General features: G+C 43.7%; 1 protein-coding gene across 2 annotated transcripts in view; it reads right to left on the bottom strand.

The window, feature by feature from the left end:
- Nucleotides 1–12,715, bottom strand: part of LOC122990211 (bifunctional heparan sulfate N-deacetylase/N-sulfotransferase 1-like) — a 42,372-nt gene that overhangs the window by 16,896 nt on the left and 12,761 nt on the right. Inside the window, exon 2 of one of the 2 annotated variants that reach the window (XM_044363430.1) lies at nucleotides 6,007–6,170. The exons of the other annotated variant lie outside the window; for it this stretch is intronic. The gene's annotated coding sequence lies outside the window, so the exon portion shown is untranslated. The remainder of the gene's footprint in view (nucleotides 1–6,006; nucleotides 6,171–12,715) is intronic. 2 annotated transcript variants of the gene reach the window in all.

Genomic DNA, 12,715 nt, shown 5'->3' with positions numbered 1-12,715 from the left:
GTGCCCCCTCTTCCCCCCCCACTGCCCCTCTCCTCATCCGTCCCCTCACTGCTGACTGAGAGAAATAAACGATGACCCTCTGTGTTCAATCACCACAGGCCTTGACAACCGCACGTTCACCATGGAAACGCCGGAGTTGCATCGTGTTCAGAGGCAACTGCATGCAAACTGTAGAAGGAAATAGAGGGAGGGTGGTAATCCATATGAAAGTCATCAAAAGGCTATTGTTATTGTCATTTTTTTTCCTGTCTTTGTGTATTGATGTGCATGTACTGAAGTGGAGACAGCCCTGAGAGACTTATTAGAAGATCTACAATCCAAATCATCTCGCAACAAAGCACGCAACATTTTGTTTGCATGTGTTCCTGAACAAATATGATTGAGCTTTTGTGCAAACAACGCGGCCACCAAAAACAATTTTGGCCTGAACGTCTGAACTGTGCAGCGGGGCATGGGTCAAGGTTAAATGGGTAATGTAATCCCTTATCTGTAATCCTGTTAATCTCAACACTGCTAACAGTACCAAATGTGCTTATGTCAGCTCTGTCACTGTGCAAGATGCCTTGAAGGGATTAGGAAATGAGACACAATAGAGTGACGGACGATCCAACAGTATGTTGGGAGAAACATGAAAACATTGTGTGTGTCATCCCTCTGAGTCTTTCTCAACTGACTGGTGTGTTACTCGTTTAGAGGCCTGTACGCAAAATCAGAGGTCATCAATTCTGAATCTTTTCTCAGAGATGTTGTGACCACAGTCAATAACTACAAGACCACTGTGTTGGGATTCTCTACCAGGAGCAGTAAGAAGCAAAACTAAAGCAAATTTCTGCATTTGCATTCAGCCTCCTACCCTTTCTTGCAAGAGATTAAACTTCAAAAAGCGAGAATTTTCATATTTCTTTTGAAGCACGTCTACGGCAACAAACAGAGGAGCAAGGACTCGCCTTCTTAGAGAGGGTACATTTAAAAGCCATAGACGCAGGGGTTTTTTTTCCCCTTAAGCCAGCCTTGGCATTCATCAATATAGAATCAATCAATCTGAAATATGAATTCCATTTTATGCATCCATTGTTGCTGCCGCGATTAAAGGCTTAGGCTGTGAAATAGCGTGGAATGTGGCGCCGTATCCTCACTCCAGCTTCCGCCTCCCACCCTTCAGCCAATCTGAATGCACAAGCAGGCTTCATTTTAGCTGCAAACATTTACACCGACTCTTCCTCTCCCTCTGTCTCATCAATTCATTTCACGCCACCGCGTGAAGGACAGTGGACTCGGGAGGGAAATGTAGTTTTGCCTTCTAATTCTCCAGAAAGTGACTTTCAGACCATTTCCCCTATCAAACTGTGCGGCTGAATTATCACATCATTTTTCAGCACCTCAATTTACTGTCCCAAAGACTGAAGCAATTTCACAGAAGAAAAATGCCTTTCCTCAATTCGCCTCTGCCCCTCCAATTACATCTCAAGGCCCTACTTGAAGACCTCCATCTCGGCGCAGTCGTAATTGAAATGATTGCAATGTTATTCGTTGACACAGTAATGGGACAAAGAGGTAGACACACATCCTCAAATCCGGACAAAGGAGAGCAATCTTTTCTTAAGAGCAATTATGAGTAGAAGGGGAGGACAGCAAAAGTGTGTTCAAAGACAATTAGAGAGAACAGAGGCATTTCTGCACCACTACTGTATGTTGTTCAGCAACAGACGGAGCGAGATCCCACCCTTAAACTTCCATTAGAGGGATCATGTCGGATCCCATCAACACCGGTATCGTCCCCCGTGATGATAACCTGAACAGGCACTTGCATAATGGCATGATTACACATTCATATTATGTGGGGACGATTAAAACCGAGATGAATAAAAACACGGAGGCCGGAGAATAAAATATACATGGCACTTTCAGAGTCTTTTTCATCTTAGATAGGCTCCCAAACCTCCTGTCTTCTTTAGATCAGGGATCTCAAGCAGGAACTATAAGGGCAGGGGGGGGGGGATCTGAGACCGGCAGGAAGTATAAAATGGATTACCTCACAGTAGGAAAAGCAGTGAGGATGAGCTGTGTGAGCCATGGGAAAACTGTGGCGAGGTGGAGATGAAGTGGGGAGGGTCATTAGGGAACGCTGGAGCCGAGATGTGAAATGGAGACTTTCCTCAATGGTATTACTCCCCCGGGCAGCAAGTAGAGTGGCGAGAGTGGAACCAGCACCTTCATCAATAGCCTCGATCACCTCCACACAGCACATAAAAAGCACCGCACACACGCATACACGCACATAAGCCCCCCCCCCACCCACCCCCCTAACCCCTGCTGATAACCACCGGCAGCTCGCTACCACAGTATATCTATTTATAGACACTCTGTGCCCCATTTACAGGCATGGGGACACTGGATCTGTACAATAAAACACAGTTGAGAACATGGAAGACATTATTTGTATACTGCAGACCTTTATTAGTAGCTAGAAAGGGCTACAATTCTAACAGCACACAGAAAAGAGAAGACACATATAGAAAATGCTGCAATACATCTGTTGCTAAAACTCCCATTAAGATGGACAGTCAAAGCCATCGAAACGAAACCATATCCAAAACAGCCAAGGTGTCATGTCAGATTAATTATTGATAATTCATGTGATTACACGCTAGACTGATTAATCAGATACGTAACAAGAGAATGGACTGATTAAGCCAATGAGAGAGAGGAATAATTGACCTCACTTTGAAGGCTCCACGTATGATTTGATCTTTGAGTGACATCGCAGACTATTAGCCGGCAGCCACAGGAGAGCAGATCCTACGGTGTGTGCCATAGAAATACATAATAATTTGCTTCATTTGTCTTTTTTTGAGGGTTTGACATCATGCATATGGATGTCCTGCAGGGCTGAAATTACGCGAGTGACATGTTTATGTGCGGAAATTATAGAAATGACCTGGAGCAATGAATAACCCTCCTCTCGCAAAAAAAAAAAAAAAAAAAAGTACAATGTACACTTCCGAGAAAAGTGGGAGCTCACTCTATTGGATTTCTGCGGGGAGAAATAGGCTTGTAGTGCTTCGGACAGCCAACGCAAGGCACGGGGAGGTGGTGGCAGAGGGAGGAAGGGGGTGGTCATTTATCATTTTTGTCAGTCCTGGTGGAGAAAAAAAAAAAAAAAAAAAAGAAAAAAAAGAAAAAAGGGAGGTGGCGCAGGGGAGCTTTCATATAAATTGTGTGTAGGTGGAATCAATGTGGCGTTGTTGGTAAGAGCAGGGAGGGGTGAGGGAGCCGGATCAATGCTGGTGGGAGTGACTGTTTGTTCCCATTGTTTATCTACCGTCATCTCAGGACGCTGCTGAAGGACAAGGGAGCATGGCAGGCAGCACAATGTCTCCATTGGGACTGAAGATTCGTAATGGCTCTCTCCTTATACAGACAATAGACATCACTCAGAGGTGAAAGTCATACTGCTCATGGATAAGACATGTCTGTGTGAGTGTGTGAGCGAGCGTGGAAGTTTGGGGGGGGGGGGTTTCACACTGCAGGGTCTGCCGATCAAATCGACAGTCTATTCAGCAGAGAAAACCTATCAGGAACTCCGCGGAATCTCTGACTAAGGCACAACAGTTTTATTAAGACTTTTACACCTGTAGCGGAACAGCAATAACAGATTTGCTGACCTGACGTGAACCAGAGATGCTATCAAACAACGGTGTTCATGATGGCCGCCGATGAATAAAAGAAAACGATCAAACTAATAATAAAATCCCCAGGCATGCTGTAAAACAGGCTGAGGTGCACACATAAACAATATAACTGTCTAATCTGCTCGATCAATCTAGGAAAGACTGAGAGGAAACAGCCGAGCAGAGGATGTATCTTGGACTGTAATAGGGATAAGTACAATACCTGCTCATGAAATGATGATGAGATAGATTCCGGAGGCCGCCCAATGAATTTCAGGTATTATCATTCCCAGGGGAGCCCTGCCTCTCCCCTCCCCTTTCCCTTTCTCTCTCCCTCCTTTTTTTTTTTTTTTTTACACCTCCCTCTTCCATCTTCCCTTCTTTCATGTCCAGATAAGAAACGGCCCACACTGATCTGACTGTGATTCGCGCAGCAGAAATGCGTTCCCATGGGAATATCACGGTGCAGAAGAATAGCTGACACAAGAGATGAGATTCTGTTGTGCTGCCCATATTTTTGCCTGCGAGATCAAACAGATAGGATTTTTCCTCCTGCATGAAAACGCGCTCATAATCATCAGCCTGCTTTCAAAGCACAATCAAGAACAACAGATAAAATGGGTGGAAGTGGAAATTTGTCTAGAGGGCTGTGTGCAGTATGCTTTACATAAACAAACAGTACACACTTGACACGTGCCCCCCCGTAATGGTAAGTGTAGGCATTAAATGTGAGAGAATTCAAACTGCAGAGGAATACCCAGCCTCATGATTGGCTTATCACAGTAACGATAATTACACTCCTAATTGTAGCCCCAGTCATGAATCCTATTACAAATGCTGTGTGTTTTTTGAAACTGAGGCTCAGCACCAGCTTTTCTGTTCTTTCCCTCTCTCTCTCATATTTTCTGCCTCCGTCGCGGTCTTAAAACACAACCACAGCCCCGCTGTCGAGGTCCTCTATATTCCTCACTTTTCCAACGTGGCAGTGTTCACCCCCCTTGGACTGTTTCTTTGCCGTTTTAAGAGACAGACATTAATTTGACTGGAAACAACATGGAAGCTAATTTCTACAGACTGAGCCACATAAAGTACAGATATAAAACGGCTCAATTTAAATGCAAATTGCTATAACTGGAGGATCCAGCAGCTGATTAGACAACTTTCTGTCAAAATCTACATAATGAAGACAAAGGAAGACTGAAAACAAATACAAGAAAAAAAAACTACACTGACTTATCCCTTGTTGTGCGGTAAGGTGAATCACTAAAAAGGACTTAATCTAGCACACCTGTGTCTCCGCCAAGAGAAAGCAGTCCTTAATAAACTGATCTCTGCAGAGGAGAGCACTGGTGTGAATGCCACCGTGAGGCCTGTGGCAACTCTGAAGAAGCTACAGGATTTTATGGCTGAGAGATGGCAGACACTGTGTATTCAACAACTGTTGCCTGGGTGATTCACCAGTCACAGTTTTATGGCAGAGTGGCAAAGAGAAAGCCACTGTTTAAAAAAAAAACAAAACAAAAACTGACATGACATCTCATCTAGCATTTGCCAGAAGACATGTGGGAGAATCTGAAACAAATGTGAGCTAGGCTCTATAGACTGATGAGACTCTGCTGGTGTAAGCCAAACACTGTACATTACCAGAAACTCATCATCCACACCACGAAACCTACTGCAGTCTGAAACAAAACTGTGACTTGGGAGAAGATTTATTGCCAGTAAAAAAAAAACAATCCCAAAACATTAAGCCAAAGGCTTCACAGGATTGGCTTCAAACCAACAGTGTTAATGTCCTGGAGTGGCTGAGTAAAGGTCCAGACCTCCATCCAATCCAGAATTAGTTTCAGTACTTTAAACTTGCAGGTCATTCACCATCCTCATGCAGTTTGACAGGGTCTGTGTTGTTTTGTTTAGACTAATGATGAAAACTAGCAGTCTCCAGATGCACTGATACACACTTATACCCATAGACGTAAGCCTGTTATTGCTACAGAAGGTGTCTCTATTCAACTTAAAGTAGAAGAATATTTGGGCAATCAACTGGTTAGTGGCTTATATTTGTACTTAATTGAGGTTATTTTGTAGAGCTTCATTTTTACTTAATCATACACAATAAATATTAAAAAAAGATACAATTACATCAATTGTGATTTAAGTTTTTTTTTTTTAGACATTGTACTTGCTAGGTTTTCTTCTCCCTCAAGTCTCCCTGTGTTGCCAAAAATAAGCACAACTCTGCCACAGATCACTGTTATCCCTTTCACAGTTTTAGTCTTAACTCTGCCACTACTACAGATTCTGTCTATGTCAGCCCCTCGCTGAAGTGCTCTACCTGTCCTCAGCAGAGCTGCTTTCGCATCCTCTGTTCTCGTCTTGGACCAGAGCGTGAGGTATGTGTGGGTGTCACTGAGCTGACAGGTCTATCTGGGCTCTGTCTACTGTGCTGGCTCTTCCCATTTCCCCTCTTCACTGCCGTCTCCACAGCTGCTATGTATCCTACCGTGACACCAGAAGCGCACACACACACACACACACACACACACACACACACACACACACACACACACACACACACACACACACACCACAAAACACACAAGGATATCGGTTTACAGGAGGGGGTAGCTGGTGCCTGTGCGCAGGGTCAAGCCTGCACAGGGCTGCATGCATGGTGTATGTCCTAGAACACAACACTGAAATCTAAACAATATTTCTTTTTTTTTCAAAGAGGGAAACAGGCCAAGAGAGAGATAGAGAGAGGAAGAACTACATGTGCATTTATGTGGGAGGGGAGCTATGTTTTTCCCCTGTCATTTCAAGGAAAGCCTGTCAAGAGTTATGGATTAAATGCCACTGTGCAGCATTGTACACACACACACACACAGCCTGACATTTAATGGTGTGCATCTGTGTGTTCTCATGTGTGTAGATGTGTGCATGCGGTTCGGTGGTGGGTTACGGGTCCAAACCATAGACTGTAAAAAAATAATGGAGGCAGCCACCATGACGTCACCCATTTGTTTGTGGACTCCCTTTTTCAAGCCTCGAGTTTGCATTGTGACCATCACCATCTTGGATTTTTTGAGCCCAGAAATGACTATATTTGGACGAGAGGGTGGAGCTGCGCCTGTACTCTGTAGTGACTTGCCCCCGACAGCAAACACCTGTCACTCAAAGCGGCCATGCCCCTCATTATGCATAACCTAATATCTTAATCGAATTTAAACAGGTGAGTTATAATAAAATTCACCCCTCATACAGTTGTCATGAATGAGGAAATTAGTTATAGGAGACTGTTATTTGTACCAGGCTGTAAACATGTTTATTTCTCCTGTAAAAATGGGCATTTTAACATGGGGGGTCTATCAGGATTGACTCGCTTTTGGAGGCAGCCTCAAGTGGCTGTTCGAGGAACTGCAGTTACTGGCACTTTCGTGTTGGCCTCATTTTTCAGCCACGGAGGTTGCCGCTTGGTCCAAACACCCAATCCGAAAAGCAGACTGTCACGTACTGTGTTAGCCTTGTAAAATCTAAAATCCATCTCCTGCCACCCATCCATAACAGGCCAGTAGCTGCCAAAGTCAATGCAGTTCAGGCACACGCCATCACCATAAACCCTATGTAACACATTTCTCATTTGATACGCCTCTCAGCCATTTGCTCTCCTGAGCCGTTTCCACTCTCTCACACACACACGATCAATTTATGCACATGCACACACAATTCCACACACAGATTGGTTGCGTGTTTATGGTCCCCTCTGGCTGTAACAGGTGTGCTGACGGAAGTAGGGGGGGGTGGGGGGGTAGGAAGTAGTAAGCTGATCCAGCCATGAAGACTCACTCCTTCTCCACTCTTTCCAAAACATCCCCAGTCCCACTGCTATCCTTTACCTCCTGAAGGGAAACTTCCAATCACTCCAGCAGATCAATACACCCTAGCCTCAGGATATGAGGCTCTAAAGCTAACGAGAAGCACTTAAGGAGAGGGGAATCTGTATTGATTACAAAGGGTTAATGAGACCTGGTGTGCTGGCTATGCTTTTTTTTTTGGGGGGGGAGATTGGAAATGCATGACTCGATCGGTTAATTGATACAAATTGGTAACACGTGTCCGACTTGACTGATGTTGAGGATTTAATACAACTATTCTACAGCCTGTGGCCTTGTGTTTTGAAACTCAACAGTATACACAAAAGTGAAATAGGGCTGAATGAAATAATGATGCTAGCTCCTCAGTCTGAGGAGAGCACTGTGCCACAATGAATCAGTGCAGACTAACTAGATGACCAGAAAGAAAGCAAACTTTTAAATCTTTTATTTGCACTGCAAGTAAAAATACTGAGGAGGAGTACGATAAGATTCAGGATGCCATGACATATTTGCTCCAATATCAATTATTCATCATTGCCTTTTCTAACCCTTTAATTATACATCAATGTTAGAATAACAAAGGGTAGGGACACTCACTGTGTTCCTGCTCGCAAAGGCCGTGACAAAGAAACCGGATGGGGGAACTTTAGCCTTTAGGTACAGGTTGGAGGAAGACGGAAGGAAAAAGGCCTTGGGGCTGCTTTGCCCTGCTGTCGAGCTGTCATTTATGATGTGTCCGCCTCACCCACTGTGTGATCAGAGATCAAAGGGTTAACTGAAACTCTGGCCTATAGCCCTGTGCTTACATTATTCAACAGCTTGTTACAACAGCCTGCTCCCTGATCTCACACACAGGGAGACGGAGCTGGAAACTCCAGGGAGGGGAACACGAGGGACGAATAGCCGGATTAAGAAAAAGGGATGACAGAGAGAGCGGGAGGCTGGAGAGAAGAAAGATAGGAGAGAATGAGGGGTGGACCTGAGGGATGTGGAGAGAGAGAAAAAAAAAAAAAAAAAAAAAGCAGAGGCGTGGAGAAAAAAAAAGCGGGAGTCAATGGGATGAAAAGAGGTATTGAGAAAAGGGAAGGATAAGAAAGTGGTGAAAGACAGAGAAAGAGAACACAGGTGGATAAAATGGACAGAAGAGGAGGGCTGTCCGTCCAAATTTGCTTGTTGCCAGGGAAGACTGATCAGAATCACTCAATATGGATGTTTAACCTTTAACCACATACCTAATTTGTAAGCATTTGTTAATATTTTCTCTAAGGGAAGCATGGGGTTTTAAAGAGTAACCACACATGATTTTTTTTTTCTTTACGCTGTACACTGATATTTGATGTTAATACAGGTGATTTTTCTAACAATTTTTCCAACAATACACATATTGTGTGTAAAAACTAATTTTTCTGCTCAAAATTAGCTTATTTCTGTTTGCTTGGATATGAGAATCCAGTTCAGCCGAATCCTCTGGCCCCTCCCTGACCGTGACGTAATAAAAGCAAGACTCTGAGGTCTATTTCATTTATCAGCTAACACGACAAGTATGAATATCACAACACTGGCCGACTGTATCCTCAGTTTGTGCCGCTCACACAGAGCTGCTGTGGTAGCGTTAAGCAAGCCTAATAAGAGATGGCAGAGAGGAGACGTTGTGCTACTCAGAGAACCGTCGTTATGCAAATAGCCCAGAGATTTATTTATTTATTTACTTATTAAACACAACACACAGGCCAGCCCATAACTGACTGTATTCAGAGCTTAAAAAGATATTCAAGGTTGATGATGGTAACATTAACCATGATAAACAGTACGGCTATGTATTGACAATCTCCACAGACACACTCGCACTGGAGAGCCTCTCGAAACTTCTACAAAAGGGCCATGAATGTGCTTCTAGTGACTGTCAAAGCTCTACTGGACTCTCTATAGTCGTTGCCCTCCAGTCCTCTATTGCATTTTTGAGATATGCTGGGATAGAGAGAGCTTGAAGAATTTGAGTATGTAGCTATCCTCCAAGTCTAAGAACTTACTTCCAACCTCTTCACAACACAATGGCAAACAACACAATTTAGCTGCATCTCAGATATGATGAAACATAATGGTGATGGTAGCTTTCCTGACAACAATATTTAAATCCATCGCTTTCTATCACTTCACATTCTCAGTGAATGAAAGATGAATATCAGCTCATAGTGTTATCAAACAGGTAACATAGCGGTTTCCATTGGCTTTGGACGCCTCTGAAATAGTACTCACAGACACACACACACACACACACACACACACACACACCACCACAACAACAACAACAAAGCAAAACAACATCTATCAGATGAGCACTGAACTGACAGCGACCATGTTTTGGGAGCGCCCTGTTTATAGTCCCAGACTCGCGCCGCTGCTCAGTGAGCGGGCTCCTTTGTTCATTAATTGATTGGCCTCCCCTGCTGGGCCTCAGTAACTAGGTTACACAGATCCATGAAAAGAAGAGGATTGGGCCCCCCCCCCGGTGAAAGGCGGTGGATAGATAGACGACTCCGGGGCAGAAATCCGAGTGTTAATATAACTAATGGAGTGAGGACGACAGTAACTTTATTGAAATCACCCTCATCTAATTAGAGCAAGCAGCTGATGAGAGCGGAGAGGGACGGGAAGAAAGGTTGGATTCCATTATGCAAGGGTGATGTCACTGTTGTATCAACTGAATGGGCGAGGCTGCGGAAAGGTGAAGTGACGGCTGTGAGAGAGAGAGAGAGAGAGAGAGAGAGAGTGTGATGTTCATTACCCAGGTGTCAGACATATCTTTCTCACATACTGACAGCAACTTGTACTGTGCTCACTCGGTCACCTCTTCTTCTCCCTACAAAGGAAGAGGGGTTTTGCTGAACAATGGGAGCAGGTTAGGGAAAGTGCCGAGGTGGAATTGTGAACATCACTCCCACATCTCCAAGTCTTCAAGTCTTCTGCTTGAATTGAAGCACTAGGCCTTCAGGACCATGCTTCTTGATGAGACTGATGGCCTTTTCACACCTGCACTTTTTATTCCGGTTGAATTGGACTCTGGTTCATTTTCCCCTTTGGTACGATTCGTTTGAACAGATCTAAACAGCAATTGTACTTGAGTGGATACCAAAACAACTGTACCAACACCCTTTGAGGATGTGGTCTCAGCCTGGTCCTAAACAAACTCTGGGGGGGTTGTTTGTGCTGGGACATGATCTGACATTGGTCTGACCAAATTAATAGGCATATTCGTGCAAGTTTGAGCTAAATGGCTCCCGTATAAGCGAAATCAACAGTTGTTAACAGCTAGCCAGGGAATAAATTGAGGCCTGACCTGGACTAACAACAAAGAACGTTGCATTTTGCCAGAGGACCTTCTTCCTCTGTTTATGTTATTGCTCTCGCTCCAGACACATCTGACCAATGAGCTGGATGAACATTCTCATGTGGCTTGTAGTGATTTATTTTGGTTTGTTTGGATTTTTCTCAGTGTGGAAAGAAACCGAACCAAGTGGAAAACACACTAAGTTTACCAACTCATCCACCTATTCCAATGAGAGCAAACAAACTATAGGTTTGAAAAAGCCCGAAGTGACTGAGACAAGATGTGCAGCTCAACAACCAGAAACGGGATGTGCTGAATTTTCTGACATGTGAGCACAGTAAAAGCAGTTGTTTTACTCATAACCAGTAGATTAACCTTTTCTCTATAACAAGGTCAGAATCATACAGGAATCATACAAACACTGCCCTTAAAAAGACCAGTAAAATGAGAAAAATGCGAAAAATGAAAAAATTGAAAATTGGTAGATTCAATTTCTTCATTTCATCCAGTTAATTTTATAATTGAGATGTCACGCAGTATGTTTATGTACAGCATGAATTTCATTACTGTTGCTAATGGGAAACTGTTGGTGACTCCTGAGAGCTCATCATTGACTGATTATATCCAATGTCAATGACAAAGCTCAAAGCTTGAAGCAGTGGGGGGAAAAAAAAAACTGGCACCATGCTGTCAGCAGCACAAGTGGGCTGACCTCAGATAAACCACCACATCCGACAGAAGCATAACCACCGACCAATGTATTTGAAAAAAACTCACACAAGAGGTTAAAGGACCAGTGTTTAGGATTTAGCGGCATCAAGCGGTGAGTTCGCAGATTACAACCGAATGAATACCCGTCTCCCCTCACCCTCCCCTTGACAGCGTGTAGGAGAACCTACGGTGGCCGTGAAACTCACAAAAAACACTAAAGGTCCTTTCTAGAGTCAGTGTTTGGTTTGTCTGTTTTGGGCTACTGTAGAAACATGGCGGTGCAACATGGCGGCCTCCATGGAAGAGGACCCGCTCCCTGTGTAGATATAAAAGGTGACGAAAACACGATTCTTATTTTCAGGTGATTATACACTAATTAAACCATACTTATGATTATTATATTCCATTTCTGCTAATATTTCTGCCAAAAGATCCCCCTAAATCTTACACACTGGCCCTTTAAAGATGGGCCGTTTAGAGGAAGCCTTTTTTTGTTGTTTTGTTTTTTTGGAATAGAAGACAGAAAAAATCCTAGAGGTTAAAATTGGATGTTTATATACCAATAGGAAATGCAATTTAATTAAAACATAAAATAAAACTGCCCCTGCAAAAGGACCACCATGACTCTAAATTCACATTTATAGAGGCATGAAAAACTCCTTGCAAACAGTAAATTTCTCACTCAGCTCTATAACTTCTCCAATAACAGAGATGGAGACATGCTGGGCCCTCCCTGTCTGTGCAGGGCACAACAGCTGAACCGACGGAGGATCTGCCCTGCATACTTCAGAGGATACAAGTTTCAACCGCACAGTTTATCCCTCAGGTGACAGGACTGACCTCCCTTCACTAACAGAGATAGACACGGGGTGGTGGCCAAACAATGACACTATCAGCCTGATGGATATAGGCACTGTGTGTTCTAATGGCAGTCAATATGGGGGAAGAGCAGTGTAGATGTCATTGGCAATAGGTCAAAATCCAAAACAAGAATCAAAAAAGGCCTCAGGCAGCCTTTTGGAAAAAAAAAAAAAAAAAAAAAAACTATCAGAGTATGACTCTGCAAAAATTTTTGCTGGCATAGTCCTTCTCAACCCAAGTGGGGTGTGACGGCTCGCAACATAATCTTA

This window comes from Thunnus albacares, chromosome 10 (assembly GCF_914725855.1).
Source record: "Thunnus albacares chromosome 10, fThuAlb1.1, whole genome shotgun sequence".
Classification (NCBI taxonomy): Eukaryota; Metazoa; Chordata; class Actinopteri; order Scombriformes; family Scombridae; genus Thunnus; species Thunnus albacares.
Note: the sequence above shows the minus strand (reverse complement) of the source record. Positions and strands in the feature narration are given on the sequence as shown.